Source organism: Protopterus annectens, chromosome 10.part0 (genome assembly GCF_019279795.1).
Source record: "Protopterus annectens isolate FY-2018-M chromosome 10.part0, PAN1.0, whole genome shotgun sequence".
NCBI lineage: Eukaryota > Metazoa > Chordata > Ceratodontiformes > Protopteridae > Protopterus > Protopterus annectens.
In genome coordinates, this window is record NC_056744.1 from 1,833,946,991 (window position 1) to 1,833,952,990 (window position 6,000).

Here is a 6,000-nt window from a genome sequence, read left to right on the forward strand (position 1 = left end):
GGCAGAGTTCCTTAGTGTTGGCCTGTACTTCAGAGAAGTAGATGTCAAACAAGAGCGGTCCCAGGACTGAACCCTGAGGTACTCCACTTGTCACTTGTCCGGAGCTGGATTTAGAGACGGCTACTTTTACAGTGTGAGTTCTGTCAGTAAGCCAGTTGGCAACCCATTGAGTGATGTAGGGATTAATGCCCAACTTAGTAAGTTTATCGATGATTCCAGAGTGGGGGATGGTGTCAAAGGCCTTGGCGAGGTCCAGATAGGCTGTGTGGACTGCCTTACCCTCGTCCACAGCGCTGGAGACTGATTCGAAGAAGTCAATCAGGTTCAAGAGACAAGATCGACCCTTCACGAACCCAAACTGGGTGGGGTCCAGTGTTTGAAGGTTGCCAATGTCTTTATTTATAAGTTCCATAATAATACGTTCCATGGTTGATGGCTTATGGTCAATCAACCATCCTCCTTCTTGACCATGTTAAAAGTGAGATCACTTAACAGCAAAGTTAGGCCATGTTTCCTTTTTTCACATTGTGTGATCTCAGAGGCTGAAAGTTCGGTTATAGATTATGAGTGGGTAATGCAGCAGGTAGTTCAATTGAACGCTTGTCGTACAATCGTATATATGTATTATTGAATTTGTTAAGCAGGGTAGAGCTATGTATTATTGAATTTGTTAAGCAGGGTAGAGCTATGTATTATTGAATTAGTTAAGCAGGGTAGAGATATGTATTACTGAATTTGTTAAGCAGGGTAGAGATATATATTATTGCATTTGTTAAGCAGGGTAGAGGTATGTATTACTGAATTTGTTAAGCATGGTAGAGCACGAATCAGTTCTGAATAATTTCAGTCTCTCAGCCAGGGTCAATAATATGACCACGCATACAGAATACATAACACAACAAAAACACTAAGTGACAATGAATAAAATGCAAAGAACGTGTGACATTAAGAAGACAAATGTACATAAACCAGTCAAGTGAGCGTATAAAATAACACTGCTGCCAATGTACATTTAACTATAAAACTTGCTTTACATTTAGAAAGAAAGACAATGTATATAAGCTTGGGATATCGAAGTCTGTAGTGGGAGAGACTGATATGTCGCCCAGAGAATACCGCTCATCAGCAATCAACTCCCAATTCATGTGAAGCAGAGCTCCTCAATATCCTTATTCAAGGGTAGCACAGACAACTGGATGGGAGACTTTAAATTCACCCCAGCACCCCAGGGGGGGCACCTATGTCCCTCATGGACACAGGCAATTGGTGCTGATCATAGACTTATTCTGCTAATAATGACCATCTAATGAAGGTTAGTTAGGGAACATGGGTATAACATGGCTAGGCTTGTAAAGGCCCTAGGGCCATTAGCCTAGTAACCTCCTATGAACCTATGAGAACAGAAGCAATGAAGACTAGAATGGCAGTTAGGGTAGAGGAGACAAATTAGACAATTTAGGTTATGTGGCCTTTTGCATTGCAGTAACAACTATATATAGATAATTACAGTTAAAAACATTGACATATCAAAATGCAAAAACTCAAAATGTTGACTCAAAAAGACTGACAGTTCATAATGTTGACACATTAAAATACTGTCAATCAAAATATCACCAAAAACACTCAAACCCACAGGAAATAAATTGTAAAAAAAAATAAATAAATAAAAAAATTCTACTTCTATTGTCATTTTTCACCCTAAAACACAAAAATAATACAAACAAAAATTCCTATACTATAGCAATACCATATGACCTGGTTTGTCTGAATAGTGGTAGTGTTATAGAAATGTTTCTTTCTAAGGAAAGGTGTTGGGTAAGGGTTGGGCAGGGTTAGGGTTAACATGCATTAGCAAGGTGGTGCAGGGGCGCCTAACCCGAACCCTAATGTCACTGGATTTGCCCCCATGCCCACCTTACTAATGAGTGCTAACCCTAGTCCTATCCCTAATCCTAACCTAGCACGTTACCCTAGGGAAGTCCTTTCTGTAACACTATCACTACACAAGACAAGCCCAGACACAAAAACCCACACCAGAAAGCATCCACAACATGAAAGTTATTGCCCTTACTCTAACCCTGACCCACTAACACTTGTCAAAACACTCTCTCCCATTACACCAACCCACTTACTTCTGTTTACATTGTGAAGTAGTGTCATTTTTTGCTGTCTACATTCTGAACTGTAGATTTTTTAATACTGCAGTTCTGACTGTTGACATTCTGAACTGTTAACATTTTTAGCTGCACCCAGGACCACATCCAGCACTAGGTGACCTAGACAGTTGCCTAGGGCCCGGAGGGTGTGGGGGCAGGAAGACTTTTGGATTCATAAAAAAAAATAAATAAATAAAATAAAACATTTCTTCATAACATCAACATTTTTTATTTTAAGAATGTGCACACACACTCTGCATCTGTTCATGCATCTTTAATATGACACATGCTTCAACACGAATGTAATGTAAGCATGTGCCACATGAGAGAAACGCACAGAATTTAACTTGTAGCTTAGTCATTTTTTCATTTGTAAGTTGAATTAAAAACATTCTTAAGGCTGTGCGCGCGCGCGTGTGTGTGTGTGTGTGTGTGTGTGTGTGTGTGTGTGTGTGTGTGTGTGTAATGCAGTAGCTAAGGACAGCAGGTTAGTCAATTAACTTACTCAAACCCTATACCTTGGTAACAGGAGACAGGAATCTGAATCCTGTACACCAACTCACCAAGGATATTGAGTTTGATTGCATTTTCAAAGATTATGAGTTTCAGTGAGAAGTTTACTGCTTCTCATCCTAAGTCTGTTTTCAATGTGCAACTATGTTCTTTAGCAAATGGCAGTCAGTGTTTCTGCTAGAGAATTTGAAAACAGTGTTAGTAGCAAACCTGGTAGCATACTTGCCTGCGGTGCAGAAGGTTGTGGGTTTTTCTCTCACATTTACATTTATACTCATGGAGTGCTGGTACTGCAGTGTCTTTTGGGGGGGGGGGGGGTGCTGCACTCCTGAATGTGTCCTCCTTTTGATGAGATGACTAGTAACTATGAACTTGTTGGTTTGCCAGCCATTCCCTAATGGAATATTACCAGCTTATTAACTTTTTTTTTAATGTAACATAGACAATTTATTCTTCAAGGGCAGCAGGCACTGCATTTGTACATGAAACACTGAATATATAATGCCAACAGCAACCTCTTCATTAGTTTCAGAGCTCTTTAATGTGGAATTACTCAGATGACTTTTACTTCTGCAGAGATTGTGCATACTGACCAATATTGCTGGATTGTAATGACAGAAGTTCAAGTGACCTTTAATGCTTGAAATGTTCTGAAATGGGTAGTTTTGTCATTATTGGTTCATACATTTTGTTTCATTGTTTACTGGAAAAATATTCAAAACTGCAAATTTAAAACACACTCTAACAAGTGGTGCACTATTATGCAAAGAATATAATTTAATACAATTTAATACAATCAGGAAGGTGAATCAAAGAACACATGCATGCATGCATGTATGTTTGTAAAACTATGTGCAAGGAGCCATGATTTGAAAATAGCCCAAAGGTAAACTTAATCCTCCACTGTGCAGATGCATTTTCTTTGAATCTGGGTTTCAAAACCATTTCAATGGATGCGAGTTTCAAGGGCAGAGACGTTTACTGTTAATGCTAAGTCTGTTTTCGTTGTGAGACTGTACTGTTTACGGCTATCAGTGTTTGTGCTTTAACATTTGAAATAAAAATTTTAAATTAAATCCAAATATGTGTAATCATTGTAGCAGTAAAGAACAAAATAATAAAATAGTGAAAACAATAAAATAGCAAAAATAATAAAATAGTATGCACACTGACAGGGTTGAACAGCAGTTGTGGTAACTGGGGAGAAATAGTCAAGTAATAGGACACCACACACACACACACACACACACACACACACACACGCACGCACACACGCACACACGCACACACACAGACACACACACACACACACAGACACACACCTGCATATACCAGAGACACATCAAAGTTCAACTGAAGCTGTACTCACTTAGAAATGCCCCCAATCTAAACAATGTAAACAATCTAAACAATCTAAACATGCTAAAAGGAGTTTGCAAGTATCAGTTACAACTCACCTCACTCAGTTATTCTTCCACCTGTTAGACGTGAAGAAAGAAGCACAACAGAATCACAGGGGGTACGTTTGTTTCCTGTCCCGCACTTGTAAGTAGCAACAACAGGTAAACAACACAGCAGAGAGGCTAGAAGGGAGTCTAGCTACAGTAAGTATCCGGAGGTAGGTTAGCTCTCTTCAAGTATTTTAAGTCGACGGCCAAATTCTACGGAGCAGAAGAGTTTAGAAAAAAGGCACCACTGTTATGACTGTAGAAGAAGCAGTTTGCTCACTTCTCTTTTACCAGAGACAGTTTCAGGCCAGTGAATGAAAAAGTTTGTATCTTCCTTTTAACAAAACAGCATTTTATAATAATGTGCCCCACTTTTTTCTTATAACTTTACTTCTTTCTGGACATGCTTTCGACATCATTTCTTTGGTATGCTATGGTGCCAAGAGCTTTTCTGAACTTCTTTTACATTTCTTTATCAGTGTATTTTCCCCTTTCAGTCTTTTTAAGATATTTATATGGAAAACTGTTTTGTTTTGAAGTGCTGCATGGTGAATATTTTCCATCCCATAAGTGGCAGTGTCATGCAGATTTTTTGAAATCTTGCTGCTTGTCAGATCAGTTGCATAATGGGTTATTATTTTTGAAGGTTTTATTTCAGCATCCTGTTTCTTAAATGACTACAGACCTTGTTGCCTGTATGATCTCGTCTTCATTATTGTAGTGGGGGGGGGGGGTTCTTGTTCTTCCTTGTTTGTCTCTTTCCTTGTACCCCTGTTTTGGTTTCTGTCTCCCTTCCTGAAAGCAGCCACACCAGTAAACTTTCAGGAACCGTTGTAAAGAGTCTCCTACAAAAGCTCTGCAGGTGTAACTGTGACATCAGCATAGGAGGGGCTGTGAAAGTTTCCATAATTCACACCAAAGACAGCAGAAAGGTTAATAATTATATCAGCACCACCTGGTGGGCACTGAAGGGCATAACCCTGATTTATGGTGATTCAAAAATGAATTACTGCACTACATGTAGTAACCAGGTGGTCCTGGTGGGAGACAGTGCAGGGCTGCATATACACAGCCCATCAGTACAACAGTAATACAATCACAGTGTGAACACAGGAAATGTGGGAGAAAATGATTAGATGTCTGTCATGCTACGTCAGGTGATTACAGAATGAGTTCAGATCGTAAAATGTCAAGGAGGAATATACTTAAAGTATCAGTATTTCTCTTCATTTTACTAAATATGTGAGAGTTATTCTGACACTTGTTAAATTTAATTTCCATTCATTAAGATGAGTCTGCTGTTATGCTTTGGTGTGTTTTAATAGAACAAAACAAGACTAAATACATGACATTAAGTAAAACCTAAGAAAAAAGTACAACCTTTGCTGAGATTAAACTTCTGATGATACACAGTTTAGAAAAATAAAAATGCCTCTGTCTAGTATATCATTTTGCACTATAAATACATTGAAATTCAAATGTTTTTGTGAAGCAGTTCTTAAAAACATAACTTTTCCATGCCTCCAGTGTGTTTTTTTACTTACTGTATATTTCACACACCTCATGGGATTGGTATCCTTTCTGAGATAATAATATTCTATATACATTTTTAAGTGCACATTTTAAAAGTCAAATGTTGAAAATACTAGTCACACAAAATGTGGTTCATTAAATTAACTGATGTTGCTTTTCACTAGGGAAAAAGTGGTAAACTTCCAATTCAGATCAACAAGAACCTGATATTCTGCAATTGTTTTTCAAGCAAAAGCAACATTCTCTCCTTTCTGTATTTACTTTAAATGAATTAAGGTTGTGTGCTATTGATGGCTCACTTCTTGTAGTCCAGAGTACAGGGTTTGATTCCTTTCACCTCCATTTACCAA

General features: G+C 38.3%; 1 protein-coding gene across 1 annotated transcript in view; it reads right to left on the reverse strand.

Annotated features, from left to right (window-relative positions):
- LOC122814517 (BICD family-like cargo adapter 2) overlaps nt 1–4,967 on the reverse strand; it is a 121,460-nt gene extending 116,493 nt beyond the window's left edge. Inside the window, exon 1 of the mRNA XM_044087091.1 lies at nt 4,127–4,967. The gene's annotated coding sequence lies outside the window, so the exon portion shown is untranslated. The remainder of the gene's footprint in view (nt 1–4,126) is intronic.
- Between the last annotated feature and the right edge of the window lie 1,033 nt (nt 4,968–6,000).